Here is an 18209-nt window from a genome sequence, read left to right on the forward strand (position 1 = left end):
TGAAGAGTTTCGTTGCAAAACGAGATATATCCATTTTGAGAAATGTTGGTTATTTGACATTATTTAAGACATAAACAGTCAAGTTCATTCATAATTTTTTGTACATTAAACTATTACTTGAGCTCAGTGTAGGCCAAGGACACAATATCCTTCAAATCCAGGATATTTTTTATTTAATTTTATGTCCATAAATATTTCATAAATAAGTCAAAAACCATGCCAAACTGCAACATATTTATCTTAACATTGTCAAACATCTTAAATTGGTTAAAAAAACAATACATCATAAATATATGGAATAGTATATACAAAGATTGATTAATAATAATACGATTCCGAGTTAGTTTTGGCCAGAACATACATAACATAACAATTTATTTTTATTTTTTTTGCAAAACGCTATATATCCACCATAAGGCTATATTATTATACTGTGATACCATTAAGAAAAGCTAGTGAGTGTGCGTGTGTGTGCGCGCGCGCATGACACAGACCGACGTTACTCACAGTCGCACGATGACCAAAATAAATCTTTGGATGTTTTCGCTCCCCTGAATGCCTTGCCCGTTTGGTCTTCTCCCTTTGATGATTTTCTTTAGATGCCTTCCTGACCGGCTCCAATCCGTCATCGAAATCCATAACGTTAAGCTTTGATTCTCTGACTGACAGACAGCTGTTGATCAGTGACGTAGCCTACGTGACTGACAGCTCGCCTACAGTATAAACAATTAAATGGTAAACCTTTTTTAGTTAGCCTATTGAATCCTCTTTTTAAAAATATTTTTTGTTTTGCTATTATCGTTAAATTACTGAGCAAACTCGGAGCACTTCACCGGCGGTGACTCTCTCCTCGCGTGACATCCTGAGCTCGCGCAGCATCCTGAACGTTCTTTATCGCACTTTGTAAAGAAACTGGGCTGGCGGATGTCGCGTTTTGTGAAAAAATACATTTTGTAGGAGGCTTAAAATGAACATTTTTAAATCTTATTAATGGCAGCAATTAACACATAGATTAAGGTACATCTAAACAGTGATTTCCAATAATAAAATACAAATGTCAAAAAATGGCGTTTATCGCGTTTTGCAACCGAACTCTTCAAGTGTTATCCGAATTATGAATCAATACGCGGATTCATAACGCTCTGAAGCTTTGTTTTGAAATCGGCCCATCTCTATATAAGCACAAAAAGATTAAATGAATGAGAGAGGAAATGACATTGGTGTGAATGAAGGCCTTTCTGAGCCATCGGATTTCAACACTAATATCTTCATCTGTGTGTGAAGATGAGCGGAGGTCTGACGGCTGGCCAACCACAGGAGGAATTAATGACAGAGTTTACATTTTTCAGTGAACTAACCCTTTAAGACACAAAACTATCGGTTTGTGTGAGATTTTGTGTGCATTATATGACTGACAACGCAACGGTTGGAGTTAAAAATCTTCATTTGTGTTCTACTGAAGAAACAAACATACCTACACTGGATACACTGGTTGTGAGCAGATAAACATCACATTTTCATTTTTGGGTGAACTATCCCTTTAATAGGATTCACAGATGACCAGCCGTGGGGAATAAACTGGCAGCTGGAATCTGAGTTTCCCCATTACAGGGGACATCAGTCCACTTGACAATACAGAACGGAAACGTTTGAAGAATATATTTTGCACACACATGCCTCCGATATACACACTAATGAATCTTTCGGCAATTTTGTGTGCTTTAGTGTGCCACAAGATGGAGCCAAAACCCTCAAGACTTCAAGAACCATTCTCAACGGGCAGTCGAAAAAAAGGTTCAGTAGACCACACTAAGATCTCAAAACAAGGCATCCTTTTGAAAAGAGGTTATTTTGTTGTGCTTATATAATGCGGAGTTACGTTGCAAAAGAACACTGAGTTTATCTAGTCTTAACTATTTTAGGGGACAGGTTTGAACAGAAGGAAAAGCAGGTAATGTGTGAGCCGGATCTATAAAGAGGCCGGAGGGCAACAGGAACCTCTCCAGATAAGCGCTTGTTCATTTACGACACAAAGCACTTGTTTTGTGTGGAAGCAAAAGACTTGAGTTTCAACGTGAGCCGCTCGGATTCCTTTACCAGTCAACAGACCTGATGTCTGACTTCTTCCATTCACACAACTAGCATAATTCCCTCTGATTTATTCTTGTTTCATAACCATTGTCCTTTAATTTAAATCTTGCATAAAGCTATTAAAATAACGGTTGAATTGCCTAGACCTTTTTTCAAAGAAATGTCTTGTCTACATTTTCATAAATATCTAGTATTTAATTTAATTTCTTCTTTTCTTTTCTTATTTGAATGGTTATGAATCAGCGAATCGATTCATGTTTCGGATCGTGAGTCAAACTGCTGAAGTCACGTGACTCTGGCGATCCGAATCATGAATCGATTCACTGACTCATAACGGTTTGAATCTTTGTTCTGAAATCGGCCATCACTATATAAGTCGTTATTTAGTGTTTTTTGCGCACTAACTCTATTCTGGCCTCTTCATCAATGATTGTAGAGCCGCTGTAGTGAGATGGGCTTTGTAACGACGTCTTTAGTGCCTTTATGGGTCTTGAGAGAGGAAATGACATTGGTGTCAATGAAGGCCTTTCTGAGCCATCGGATTTCAACACTAATATCTTCATCTGTGTGTGAAGATGAGCGAAGGTCTGACGGCTGGCCAACCACAGGAGGAATTAATCACACAATTTACATTTTTGGGTGAACTAACCCCTTTAAGTAACACTAGAGCGAATGATGACACAATTTTCATTTCTTGGGTGAAAAATCATCACAATGGGATGGCAACAAGCGTCAGGATCCTATTTGGCCAATCAGATTCAGGTAAGATCTGCCAACATATTCCTGATGTTGAGTATCTGGGAAAAGGCTGAAAGTAATGACTGCTTTTTTCTCTCTCCTTTTTTCACGTCTGAGAGCATTTCGCTCCCGTCTCTTTGACACGCCACGTTGGGATGAAAGATGGTAAAGAGGCAGCATCCCACAGGGAGAGACACGGAGACAAAGCCAAAGAGTCTCTGTAAGGTTCAGTTTAGGTTACACACCAACGTGCCTCGGCCTCGAGTCTCTGTGACCCAGACCTGCTCAATCCCAAAGCGCCGGCCCAGCGGTGAGCCCTGTATCTCAGTCAGACGAGGTTATCTTGACCTACTTTCGGCTTGTTGCTTATGCGATGGCTTTTAAACGTGGTTATTTGGACCTTGACACTAACACCGGGTCTTTTTAGGTGAATTCAGAGCGGCAGGGTGGGGAGAGAAACGTGACCGCGAGAGATACAGCGAGTGGAAAAACCGGCATGCTCTCGATGACTCATAAAGTGTTGCCGAAAAAAGGATGCACAATTAGGTGATGGCATCGCTCAACACACATTAGCGTCAATTTGCTTGGCATAAAATGCAGAAGAATCCAGTATAGGCGACGTTTCATTTTTGCACCTTGGGTTATAACTTAATAATAATAATAAAGTAATTTAATAATTAAAGGATTAAAAGGGATTTAAAGGGTCAGTTCACCCAAAAATGAAAATTATTTCATTAATTACTCACTCTCATGTCGTTGGACACCCGTAAGACCTTCGTTCATCCAGTTCATTTCCACTCTCAAGACCAATAAAGGCACTAAACACATCAATACAAAGCCCATCTCACTACAGCGGCTGGACAATAATTTTACAACGCGATGAGAATAGTTTTTGTGCGCAAAAAAATTAAAATAATGACTTTATCCGCCAAGTTATTGTCTTCCGTGTCGGTCGCGCTCCTCCTCTTCTGGGTCATGAACGGCGGATCTGCGTTATATTAGTTCACGTCAATAACTTTCTCAGCTTTCAACTAAAATATCTTCATTTGTGTTCTGAAGATGAACGAAGGTTTTACAGGTGTCCGACAACATGAGGGAGAGGAATTAATGAAATAATTTTCATTTTTGGGTGAACTAACCCTTCAACTCCTCCCCCTAATGTCGCTCCACACCCGTAAGACCTCCGTTCATCTTCACACACAGTTTAAGATATTTTATATTTAGTCCGAGAGCGTATGCAAGTGTATGCACACTATACTGTCCATGTCCAGAAAGGGAATAAAAACATCATCACAGTAGTCCATATGAGACATCAGTGGGTTAATTAGAGTCTCTTGAAGCATCCAAAATACATTTGGGTCCAAAAATAACAAAAACTACGACTTTATTCAGCATTGTCTTCTCTTCTTGTGTTCAATCCTCAAATAAAGATTCAAACGGTTATGAATCAGCGAATCGATTCATGATTCAGATCGCGTGTCAAACTGCTGAAATCACGAGACATTGGCGATCCAAATCATAAATCAATACGCTGATTCATAACCGTTTGAATCTTTGTTACGGGTGTGGAACGACATTAGGGTGAGTCAATAATGACATAAATTTCCTATTTGGGTGAACTAACCCTTTAAGGGAATAAATAATTAAGAATGGTAAAATAAGTTGTATGTATATATAAGGCTAACTAAACCATAAAACGTATTTTTTATTTAATTATCTGCAAGACTGGGTGCTGTTCATTGATTCGAGTAATTGTTTTGACATTTGGGTATTAAGTCTTTTAATTCTACAATATACAGTGGTGGTTAAAATTGTTGGCACCCCGGGTAAATATGATCAAATATGGCTGTAAAAAATTAATCTGCATTGTTTATCCTTTTGATCTTTTATTTAAAAAATTCCCCAAATATCTAACCTTTCATTGAAGTAAAAGAATTGAAAGTGAGGGAAAGTAGATCACATTATGAAATAAATGCTTTTCTCCAAATCACGCGCCAGTTGTGCCAATTTTGACCAGCACTGTATGGTGTAAAAGCTGAGTGCAGTAGGTTTTACAGTCTGGCATTATATAGTTATTACTTGTTACATGATTATATGTAATTTGGGTACACTTTATTTGAAGGTGTCTTTGTGTCTTGTAATTTATACATTTGAGAACTGAGTAATATTAAGTGACTACATGTAGTTACTATAGGGTTAAGGTTAGGGTTTAGTTTGGTTCACGGTTATTTGTATGTAATTATGCATAAAGTATTGTTATAACTAGTATCTACATAGTTACATAGTTACTTGTTAAATTAAAGCTGTTAATAATGTTACTTTCTTTGACAATTTTACTTTCAAGATGTAACATTTAATTAATTGTGTTACCTGCTGCTGCTTCTTCGTAATTGTTTTTTACTAGCCATTTCTTCACCAATTTTGTTTTTATTGAATGCCAACTATTGACATGATCGATTTTTTTTTCTCCTTATAAGTTTTAACAGACTTCCTAAAAGTCCTAAAGGAGCAATAATCCTCCATTGATCTCCACATTAGCAATCTATAGTTACAAAAGTGAAAAATATGCTTTACATAATGTCCAATTAGACTCGCAGAGCTTTATGAATTCACTAATTTAGCTTTCTTTCAGGCCTGTCCTCTTAAATAGCTTGTCATTTTCAAATTATTTCCATTTCACCGCCTCATTTCTTGCACCATAGCATAGTTCAGTAAATAAAGTTACATGCCCTGTATTTTAATTTTCTGGATGCCTAGTTCAAGGCAGACAAAATATCTAGTAGGCCTTGAAAGCTTCTGACAAGGATTTGCACAGTTGCTATGAAGTGAACGGCCTTTGAAGAGACTTTCAAAACAACTGAGAATGATCAGACACATCAGAAAGACACATTTTGAAGGTTTCCACTAGGAGGCGCTGCGTTAGCAACTTTAGCTCTATGTGTCCACCTGCTGCATTTGAGTTTTCTTGTTAAATCTCCTACAGATTTTCATTGTTTTCCAGAGCTGCCAATACCTAAGAAACTGTGAGAAAAGTCAGTCATGTTCCCAGAATGCCGCAACTTCCCAGTTTGCAGTGTACTTGTGATGTCCATTCCCAGAATATACAACTTCCCAGAAGTTTTGGGAAGGCTTCGTGTGAGGTAGGTGACGTAACAAGGCTGGGAATGTGGCAGCTGTGAGTCAATTGTAAATTGCTTTAATGTACTTCAACTCTGAAACCCCCAATGGATAGTGGAGGTCATGACATGTTATACGCCAGATAAAGAAATGAAGTGAGGGTGTACTCTTAAATATAAAGCTCTTAAATGGGTTTAACAGACCTAAGAACCTCAACTGTTTATAAAGCTCATAGACCAACCAAGAGAGCTTCGGTTTCCTTTCTAGGAAACTTTGAAGCTTTGTAAGACTAGTTAACACTGCCCAACACAACATGTTAGACGAGTCCTTGCCTTATTCTAGGCAGATGAATATTAAATGACACCACAATAATAAACCAATGTGAGGGGAAACCTAATTTAACACTTGTGTATTGTTCAAATTCACTAGCCTTTCGTTATGTCTGGGATGAAAACATCCACTAAATTGCTAAATAGGCCTGTCGCGATAGTCAATAAATCAATTAATTGCACGAATAAAAAAAATGAGCGCGATCATTTTTCCGGCTGCGATAATTTCCATTTGCATGCTTGTTTGTTTTCCTCGTCTCTCCCGTTGACTGCGCGCACGCCGCGTTTGGGAAGATGTTTATACTCGACGCGCAGACCGAGTGCCGGTGTTATGAGACGTCGTGCTCGGCCAGCTTCTCCTGGAGCTCGTGCTTCTTCGGTTGCGGAGCTGCATGCAAAGTCACAAAATTTGACGTGCACATCGGCAAGCGAAATGGCATCTCGCGCACTCTGCGTTGACGTTATTTTTGCCGCGCGCACCCTCGCGCTCGTGCGGACGCGCAGAATATAAACAAGGCTTAAAGATACACTGAAGTTGGCAGTTTGATAAATGCATGTTAATTCTACAGTTCAATCTTTGTGTGCTAAAAAAGGCACATGAGTTCCTTTAGAGATAGCAATACACATTCTCCTTTTTTGCCAAATAAATTAAAAGCATGTCATCAATGTCTTCTCTCGCTGTACCAAAATCTCACCTAGCTTTCCTCAGAGATGATCAAGTCAAGTTGTTTGAGCATGATTACAAGATATAACTTTTTTTTTTAATGCTGTATCCTAAACTGTTAATAATTGTTATATATCATATGCTAAAGTGAAATTCCTGGAGTGTTAACGATTAAAACAAAAAAACAAAAACAAAAGGTTTTGTGAACAATGCCACCCCTAATATGCACCTCATCTGTTGCAGTTTTCATTCATTTTATTTATTGTTTTTGGTCTTTTAGTCATTTATTGTAGCCTAATGATTTATTGATTAATGATTTATTGATTAATGATTTATTTATTGATATTTTAAATGTTTTCCGTTTTCAGTGTTAGTCTTTAGAAATAAAAGTTTATTGATCTTTGAAAAAATGTACCTGCATTATTATGCCATTATCATTATTTTAGATGAAAATGGTCTCAGAACGACAATATTATTGTTTATCGCAATAATTTCTTGGCCAAGTTATCGTCCAGCAAAATTTGTGCGCAACGAAATTCAACCTCTAACGCGCGTCAAATCCAGTAGCCCCGCCCACCAACTCATCTAATCCAGTAGCCCCGCCCACCAACTCATCTAATCCAGCAGCCCCGCCCACCAACTCATCTAATCCAGTAGCCCCGCCCACCAACTAATCTAATCCAGCAGCCCCGCCCACCAACTCATCTAATCCAGCAGCCCCGCCCACCGACTCATCTAATCCAGCAGCCCCGCCCACCAACTCATCTAATCCAGCAGCCCCGCCCACCGACTCATCTAATCCAGTAGCCCCGCCCACCGACTCATCTAATCCAGTAGCCCCGCCCACCAACTCATCTAATCCAGTAGCCCCGCCCACCGACTCATCTAATCCAGTAGCCCCGCCCACCGACTCATCTAATCCAGTAGCCCCGCCCACCGACTCGTGGAGCTGATCGGCTCGGGCTAGCAGCTGGTTAACAACAATAAACATGCAGAGGAAGATTAAGATATTGAGTTGTGGAATTTCGTTATTGATATTGGTTGTGGAAGAACACAGTCGCTGCATAAGCTTCCTTCTGATCCTAATATTAGGAATGAGTGGTTGAACTTTATTTTTAATGAAGTTCCAGCTCGCGTGGGGAAGACATGTTCACTTCAGATCACTGCGGGATTGTTTGTAAACCAATCTCCGGTCGATGCTGGATTTGGATCTGACAGGAATGGTGCAACACACCATGTGAGTAAAACGTGTTTTGATATGTGATAGTATTGCATTGTTATAGATCGTTTTGCTTATGTGTATGTGTCTAACAGAGCATACCTTTAGCACGCTGGACTCAGACACGTATGGGCCATCGCTCGCAAAGCCCGGCGGGCTGATTAATCTCTTAGTATTCCGTTATTCTGCTATTCTCTCTCTCGTTGACATCTGAAGGGCGGCGCGTGCCGGACGTATATGTGTGTGCGCGCGGTTCGCGCTTATATCGTCCAATCTTGCGGGCTATGAATGTGTAATATAAAAATAATATTCCAATCAATCGTGGGTCGATGAGAAATAAAACATTGTGTTTATTTGATAAAGACGTTTTTCGAGCCCTGTGATCGAGATAATCATTCTGGTTGCTTCTCCCTCATTCTCTCCTCTCTCATGTCACTGAACTGACAGGAGCTGAAGCTCATTAAATATGCAAATCTTATCCAATCATAGCCGTGGGCGTTTACTTCCAAGTCTCCAGTGACACGCCCATCAAAACCCAGCATTCAGGAGAGAGCCTCAAAACCAGTGTAGAAAATAGCCTATTACCTATTAGTTATGATGTTTTTGAATGTAAAAACCACACAAACGTCATTAGTTGACCTCAGACAACAGTATAAAAAAAAATAAAAAAGCCAGTTCATGACACCTTTAATAGATGTATGCAAAAAAAGAAAATAATCTTTATCTGTTACTATTTTACTGCAGTTTAATTTAGTGAATGTCCTCATCCTGAACATAACGAAAGGCTAGTGAATTTGCACACAGTGTAACGTTTTTTCCTAAAATATGTGTAAAAATCATTCCATTTCCTGAAACACGAAGAAAGTTGTGGCCACATTAAGACTCACAAGCACCACATGGACCAAAACATCCCAGACAACACATAGGGGTTAAGTCATTGTAAGTTTTGGTTTGCAAAAATGATTATAATTGGATGTGTGTGTAAACCGTTTGTCATCAAACCATGTTGGCATCACTGCAAAAAAAGCTTTTCTCACATTGTATGTTTGTCTTGTTTTCGTGTAAAATTACAATATATTTTTTTCTTGTTTTCCAGTTGAAGAAAATCAAAAGTGTTTTTGCAAAACAAGCATAATTATCTGGCAATGGGGTAAGAAAAATAATCTTGTTTCCGTTTGGAACAGAAACAAGATTTTAATAAAAACTTTCTATCTTATCTTTTTTTGTGTGTGTGTGTCCTTCCCAGTAAAAATTGTGAAACATTCATAAATCAAGATACATTTACTTATCAATACAACTTAATATCTTCAGTTTTCATCCCATGAGTTAAAGTTATATTTATTTCCCCTGTAATCAGATTGTTTTCTTGTTTTAAGCATGAACTCAATTTTGATATCTTTATATTTTCCCATTTTAATTAAGTTTATATAATTCTTATATACAGAAGGATAGATATGTGTCCTTGTTTAAGGCATAAACTGTAAAAGTGATCAAAATGAACTGAGTTTATGCTTTAAACAAGATCAAAATGATCTGTTCATGGGGTAAGAAATATAAACTTAATTCAAAGGGAAAATGTTAGTTTATTGTTCTTACCACACTTCTTTTTTTAATCTTGTGTCAAGCATAAGCTCAGATAATTTTGATCAGTTTTACAAGCATAAACTTGCATAATTATTATTGGAAAACAAGACTTAAGATTAAGTAATTTTGCTTGTCAAATAAATGTATCTTGACTTAAGAATGTACTGGAAAAGACAAATAAAATCATGTTGGTGCTACAGAGAAGAGGGTAGATGTCCATAAAACAAGCACAGCGATGGAGGAATCTGTTGATGAATACGTGAGGGGTGGAGGTCAGGGAAAGGTGAGGCATTTGGTTTACTGAGGTTAAGTTGGGTCAGGACTAGGTGAGCTAAGGAATGAGAAAAGCACTAAAGCTTCTGCCGTCTCTTCTTCACTAATCCAATCATTAAGGGAGGTCAGAACAGCTGTCTTAAAGAGCCAAAAGAAGGAGGAGGGGAAAGACCAGGAACTCTGTGTTTATCAGAGCTGGACAGTAACTAAACACATTTACTTGAGTACTGTACTTAAGTACACTTTTTGAGTATCTGTACTTTACTTGAGTATCATCTTTTCTGTAAAATTATGACTTTAACTTCACTACATCTGAAAGACAAATATCGTCCTTTTTACTCCACTACATTTCTATCAAGGTCCTCGAAGTGGAAAGTCGTTTCTGTCGCAGCTTTGAAAGTCAGTGGATGATTTTTTTCTTCTTTAAAAGGTGTTTGGGTTTTTGCAGAAAGCCTTTCAGGAATCACTCTTGTAGAGTCTCGGGAAGTTCAATGATTTCACAGCATTTATTAAACTCTCATTTAAATACTTGTAGAAAAGTTATAAAGCTGCTGTCACTTTAAGGCCGAATGCACGGATCCAATACACTGATACACATCTGATATTCTCACGCTGTTCACCTTCACTGAAGACATAAACAAAGTTGATTCTGTCTTCAGTGAAGGTGAACAGTGTGAGAATATCAGATGTGTATCAGTGTATTGGATTCGTGCATTCGGCCTTAAAGTGACAGCAGCTTTGTAACTTTTCTACAAGTATTTAAATGAGTTTAAGTTAGTCGTCTGCTAGTGTGTCAGATGGAGCGTCACTGACTGGCTTAAACCATGATGGCATAATGTGCATTTATACAACTATAATACAATAATACGGCGACATAAAAAAGGAAATTTACAGAGTAAATTTATATTATAATAAATTTATATATTATATATAATAACAGAGTAATATTTGACAAGTAGTACTTTTACTTTACTTACTTTTACGTATTACTCAAGTAATGAAGTTGTGCACTTTGGTGTTTATTCACCTCCACTTGATAAGACGGGAATCTGCAATCTGTTGAGGTTTGTCTAGCACAATCCCAAGCCAGAAGTCAGCTCTCATTTTTCTTAAGCAAGTGTACTTCATAAATCTAAGATGAGGTACATAAACAAGGACAGCGGCAATTGTTTTGTCAATGCAACTAACTGCATAAGTGTTCACCCCCCTGAACTAGTACACAGAAGCATGTTCTCATCCTCATATTTTGATGGTTTATTCAACCTTTTAGGGGTCTGTGAAACCAAAAATACCGAAGTGATGCATTTCAGAGCAAACAAGAAAACTTGGAATAAGTAACTGCATAAGTGTTCACCCCCCTGAACTAGTACTCATAACAGGGATGGAAATTAGCACCCGCCACCAGCCAAATGCGGGTGATTTTGCGTTGTGGCGGGTAAACTAGCTTCACCTACCGGCCACCGTGGCGGGTAAATAAAAATAGCATACTGTTTACCCTCTTTATAAACTGTGTTCAGTGAATGCGAGTGCGGCCGTATGTCCGAATATGACCAGTCGTTTTCGCCGTCATTACCCGGATGTAGTGCCAGAAGACGCGAATAATAACCATAATAACTCGCGCGCACTGAGAGAAGATCCGTCACTGTCATCAGGAAGCGCGCACCCGTCTCACAGCGCGCAAATATTGAGTTCTCTTTCAAGTCTTGTGCTTAAATGGACAAACTCACACAAAAAGTATGCCAACATGTTCATCTTGATGAGAATTCTAGCAGACATAGTCTGAATATGCCTTAAGTGAACTTTATACAGTCGTGAAAGATGACGCATATCCCTCTATTAGGTCTTAAATGGGCAGTAGCTTTTACTGCTATGTTTAATGTCAAACAAACGATAAGGACATCACTCACTGCTCACTCTTGATTGAATAGCTTTTGTAAGTTTAATAAGGAATAATCTTTCATTTAAACAGTTAAATATGCAGTTATTTTACATTTGATTACTTTATTACATTTCTGTAGGCTAGTAGACCTGTACATTAGCTATTATTATATGCACACATGAGTGAGATCAAGTTAAACATTTTACTTTGAATTTTATTTTATACTGTTTGATGTTGCAATGTGCTAAATAAATATTAGCATAATTTGTAATTGATTTATTATTTGAAACTTTAATATTATTTAATGCAATTGCAATGCCTTGATTTTTAGTAAAGTTACACAGTCATAGCATTAGCCATAAATGCAATGGATAATTGGCATAATTTCTTTTAGTGCTTCGGTTTCAGCCAATAATTTTTATTTCGACGCATCCCTACTGACAATGTTCTGCTCGGTATGTCGTCAACACGCTTCAGAAGATGCCAAAACTAGTAGTTTCATTGTTGGTACTAAAAACCTAAAACTGGAAGCCATAAAAGAATCATCCAAATGCCACATCCAGGTAAAAAAAAAAAAGAGAGAGAACATAGAGCCCTACTCATTTAATGAAATGTATATCAGTTCATGGTTTGTGTGTGTATAAGAGTGAAAAAATGTCAGTATTTCATTGAGATTTGAGATTAAATAAACAGCTTAAGTATTGTAGAGCTTGTAGTATTAATTTTCACGTGCAGTTACACATTGTCGGTTAAAAACAAGAAAGTGGCTGGTAAAAACATGGAGTGGCTGGTAGATTATGAAATCCACCAGCCACAGTGGCCGGTGGACAAAAAAGTTAATTTCCATCCCTGACTCATAAGCATGTTCTCATCCTCATATTTTGATGGTTTTTGATACTTTTTAAGGAACTCTAAAGCCCAAAATGAAAAATGCTGTCATTGATTTACACACTGTGTCATTTCAAACCCATATATTGTATTTTTTTACTGTTTTTGGAGATTTTCCAAGTGAACACAGCAGAACCAATGGTGTTTGCCATCAATCAACCCTTCACCAAATGGAAAATGAAACAAGGATAGATCACAGCAGAACTTTTGCATCTTTTGTGCAAAAAATGACAACCTATGCAATGGTTGCATAGTTTGATATTTAGTGTAATTATGCAGTGCCAATGAAAACCAAAGTGTTGCATTTCAGAGCAAAAAAATAAGGAACTGCATAAAGGCGGGCGTACACTGCGAATTCGGACACTCGGGAGGTCGTGAGATATTGCAGACGCTACGAGTCATTTAATTTGATCATCGCATCAAATCAGCTGGTACACGGCACGGCTGTGCACCACGAGCCGGCCATGATCACACAAGCTTTCGTGTTAAACACAGATACCGGAGCTTTCGATGTTGATGCAATAACTTGAGATACAAAAAATAAAGAAAAAATGTGTGCAAATGATTTGTTGAAAAGCAGAGAACAGTAGCCATTCCTTTCAACCGAAACAACCAGAGGGAGAGAGAGAGAGAGTGTGTGTGTGTGTGTGTGTGTGTGTGTGTGCGAACGCTGTATGTTTGCAGCCACTGAGCTAATAATACTCATAGATTGAGCCTATGTGACGTGCTTCTGCATGATTTGGCAATAGGGGACAGCCATATGCTGGTAAAAATCGGGCCGACTCCCCGAACTTTATGTTTAAAAATTATCATAAGGTCGGGAGGTGCTCTTAACGTGCTCGGCTCGTCTCGTATTTCCTCTCACACACTGCGAGCCGTGACCATACGAGCATCCACTGTTAGGGGTTAACAGCTTATGACCCAGGACCAGTAGTGAAGAAATGAAGACAGAGTCAGGACTGTAATTAAATAAAAGAAAAATTTACTTAAGAATAGTTTGCAGTTTCAAAAGCAGAAGCCAGCTTCAAGTCTCACAAGGAGTTCGTAGGCCGCGCTCCCTCTCTCACCGTCCCGTTGCCTCGCCCTCTCGTACATACAATTGTCCCAACAGTTATACCATTTTCAAGGTCTTATCCACGTCATTACTGCGATGTGGATGGTTCTGATTGGCACAGTCATGGTAAATTTCCAATCAAGTCAGTTAATCTGATGCACGTTTCCACTGACGTGTCAATTGTTGACGCTTTCACCGCAGAATTAGGTCTGTAGTGACCTTCCAGATCTGGAGCAGGCACCAGCTTACCCAGAACAACAAGTCCACCCATCTCTTAGGGTGCCCATTGTACACCATTCTGATCTGTAGCATAGAATATTGCGCACATACACAGATACACAGTCTCTCCAAGGTTGGAGCTGATTAAGCTCCAGTTCTAACTAGTTCTTACCAAAACATACTGATAACATGTGCTTTCTTTCAGTGAGGGACACACAATAGTACAGGCAATATTCATCTTGAGTCTTTAGTGTTTCAGTAAAAGAAAATATAAAAGGAATAAATTAAATGAAAGACAAATCCATATTTCATCTCTGGAAGCCGGGCTAAGTGAGTAAACGCTGTTACTGCACTCCTGACATGTTAGGGGTGTGTGATACCTCAAATCCAAACACACGACCTTGTTGCCAGTGTTTAGTGACACATCACACATCTCTAGGCCAGACCCTCAGTCACTCCTCATAGACCAAATACACACTTTAGAAAACAAGAAACTAAAACAAAATCATAACTGGATAGAATCATTATAATAATATAGGATAAATATTGATTAAAGTTTTGATTATGAAGTTAATTAGGATATAAATATATACAGGTATATTGAAGCAGCAGTGGATTTCAGAATCCCCCCCTTCACCACGATGTCCACGCAATTTCTCCCGAGAAAAAAAAATCGTCTGCGAGTTCGTACAACAGCAAAAATCGCAAAGTGCACGCCCGCCTTAAGTGTTCACCCCCTCAACTTGTACTCATAAGCATGTTCTCATATATTTTGATGATTTAATCGAACTTGTAGGGTCATCGAAAACAAGTAACACTTTTATGGCACATTCACACCAGACTTGAATGAAGCAATAAACGTGAGTGATTTACATGTTAACTCAATGCAAAGATGCGATTAAACATTCTGCGGTGTGAATAAAGCTTTTCAGGTGTTTAATGAGCATAATGTGTTCTTCGCATGTGTGTAAAAATCTGAAATTTGGCTGATATTCACGCCATGTTAACTAATCAGGAGCTTGCTCTAGTAGTGACAACAATGAGGACAAAGTCACATGTGGAGACCCGGAGCTGTAGGTACATCTTCCTACTTTATAGAAACAGGAATAAAAGGATCTTGCTTGGAGGAAAGTGAGCGAGGAGGTTGGGATATCTGGTAAGTTGTAACAAACGTTCTTTACTCAATTTGAGCGATACATAGAGACTACAAGTTGGCTATAACCGGCAAATTGAGCTTTTTGTGAGCTTTTTTTTATGGAGCTTGGAGTGATTTTGGAGTCAGACCTGAGTTTCAGTAGTCATGTCAAAGCAATATCTAAATCAGATTTCTATCATCTGAAAAATATTGCAAGAATTGGATGTTTTGTCTCCAGGCAAGACTTAGAGAAACTCGTTCATGCTTTCATCACCAGTAGGGTGGACTATTGTAACGGCCTTCTCACCGGCCTTCCCAAAAAGACCATTAGACAGCTTCAGCTCATACAGAACGCTGCGGCCAGGATTGTGAGCAGAACCAGAAAATATGACCATATCACACCAGTCCTCAGGTCTTTACACTGGCTTCCAGTTACATTTAGGATCGATCAATAGTATAAAGTACTATTACTCGTTTATAAATCACTCAATGAGCTAGGACCTCAATACATTACAGATATGCTGATTAAATACAAACCCAACAGATCACTTAGATCAGCAGGATCAAGTCAGTTAGAAATACCAAGAGTTCACTCAAAGCAAGGAGAGTCTGCCTTTAGCTGTTATGCCAGCCGCAGCTGAACCAGCTTCCTGAACAGATCAGATGTGCTCCAACAGTAGCCACATTCAAATCCAGACTCAAAACACATCTGTTCAGCTGTGCGTTTACTGAATGAGCTCTGAGCACTGTACGGCCGACTGATCGCACCCTATCTTATCTCTTTATTCTTTTTATAACTGTTTTAGTTTCCCTTTGTTCTTATCTCTGGTTATTGTTTATTTTATATGTTCTTTTGAGTTAAATATGATAAGTGATAACTGGGTTTGATGGAAATAGTAAGTCTGACAATGTGTAAATCTGTGGAGGGTATGATGAGTGAGAATGGGTTTAACAAGAAGGTTTCTGAGTAAAAATCAGGGAAGAGTGATTAAAATGGATGTTATGAACGTGTTTGAGAAAGAAATGAAGGAGAGGTGTTCTAATTAAGATGGTACATGTATGTAGGCAGTAAACTGAAGAATGTTTTATTTGTATATCAGACATTATTGTGCATCTGACCATTTTATTTTATCATATTTTTTTTATTATTATTATCTTTACAACTGTTTTAACTATGCTTGTTTTTAACTTTTTATTTGTCCATATGGTATTCTTTTTTCTCATGCATTTGTTACCACTGTTTTAATTAATTTCTATGTAAAGCACTTTGAATTGCCATTGGGTATGAAATGTGCTATACAAATAAACTTGCCTTGCCTTTTCCACCGTATTTAAAAACAATCCATGTCAGCCATTTTGCGACGAGACGCATTGCAGAAGCCGCTCCCATGATGCGAATTCGAGTCTGTTGTGAATTTCAAGTGAGTAAATTATTATATGTCAATGGTTTACACACCGTGTCATTTCATACCCATGTATTGGATATTTTTACTGCCTTTTCAGAGATTCTCCAAGCGGAACCAGAAAAACAATGACATTTGCCGTCAATCAGCCCTTCGCCAAATGGAAAATAAAACAAGGATTTAGTAACAATAAGTAACACCATAAATGTTCACCCCCTTAAACTAATACTCATAAGTTCTCATCCCCATATTCTGATGGTTTAATCGAACTTGTAGGGTCATCAAAAACAAATATCACTTCTGGCTACCACTGTATCTTGACTTTTGAAAATACTGTTGGAATGTAAAAAAAGATTATGAACTCTAAAGCCCAAAATTCTGTAGTTGATTTACACACTGTGTCATTTCAAACCCATAAACTGTATATTTGTACTGTCTTTTCAGATATTTTCCAAGCGGACACAGAAGAACCAATGGTGTTTGCCATCAATCAACCCTTCGCCAAATGGAAGATGAATACATTTCAGTCTGTTCCTCACACAAAGTTATCATGTGGCTTTTAAAAGACTTGGAATATAGTGCATGAATATGTTATTTTAAGGTGATGTTCTTGTGTTTTCTGCAGCTTGATGTACTTGGTCTCCATAAAGTGCCCTTAAATGGAAAAGACTACGTACTGTAATAAAATACATACGAGTCTGAAGCAACACGAAGGTGAGTAAATGATCACTGCTTTTTCAGTTCCTTTATTTCCTTTATTTAGGGTCAAATCCCTCAGTGTTTGCACCCTGGAAAAATATCACTCGAGCTGTTATTCATTTTCATGAGTGCTTTTCTTTCTGCTTAGAAGATATAAAGTGACCTCAAAAATTATTTGGACACATGAAATGTCTGGGAAAAAAAGATAAATATAAAACTAAGCAAGAACTTTCTAAAATACTCAGACCAGCAACAATATTCAATGCAGTGTTAATGTCAACAAACCTTATTTCAGTGACGAAAATAAGACTATAATATTATGCTTTGAAATGCAGTGATGTAAAAGTTTTCCAAAGAAAAACACTGATAAAGTATATAATAAAAAAATGTACTTGAGTAGAAAGTAAAAATTCTCCACTACTGTCCGCCTCTGTTAACAATAATAATTTTATTGAATGCTGAATTCGAAAATTATCACTTTGGTTAAGGCAATAATATAAAATAATAATTATTAATAAAAAAAAATTTTATTGGCTGGCAGCAGGCCGAATTCGCCAGGCCACCGGGAATTTTCTGTTCCGGGCTTGGGCAGGTTGGATATTTTATTATGAGGTGCACCTAATAAAGTGTCTGGTGAGAAGTCAGTGCAACTTGCTTTGAAATCGTTACATAATGCAAACGTCAGCACTGTAAAATCAATCAAGCCGTAACACAATGAAATCAAGCCACAACAGAAAAGCCAAAACGAAATCAAGCCATAACACAACGGAATCAAGCCACAACATAATGAAATCAAGCCACAACACAACAGAATCAAGCCACAACACAACAGAAAAGCCACAACGAAATCAAGCCATAACACAACGAAATCAAGCCATAACACAACGAAATCAAGCCACAACACAACAGAAAAGCCA

The sequence above is a fragment of the Pseudorasbora parva genome, chromosome 15, assembly GCF_024679245.1.
Source record: "Pseudorasbora parva isolate DD20220531a chromosome 15, ASM2467924v1, whole genome shotgun sequence".
Classification (NCBI taxonomy): Eukaryota; Metazoa; Chordata; class Actinopteri; order Cypriniformes; family Gobionidae; genus Pseudorasbora; species Pseudorasbora parva.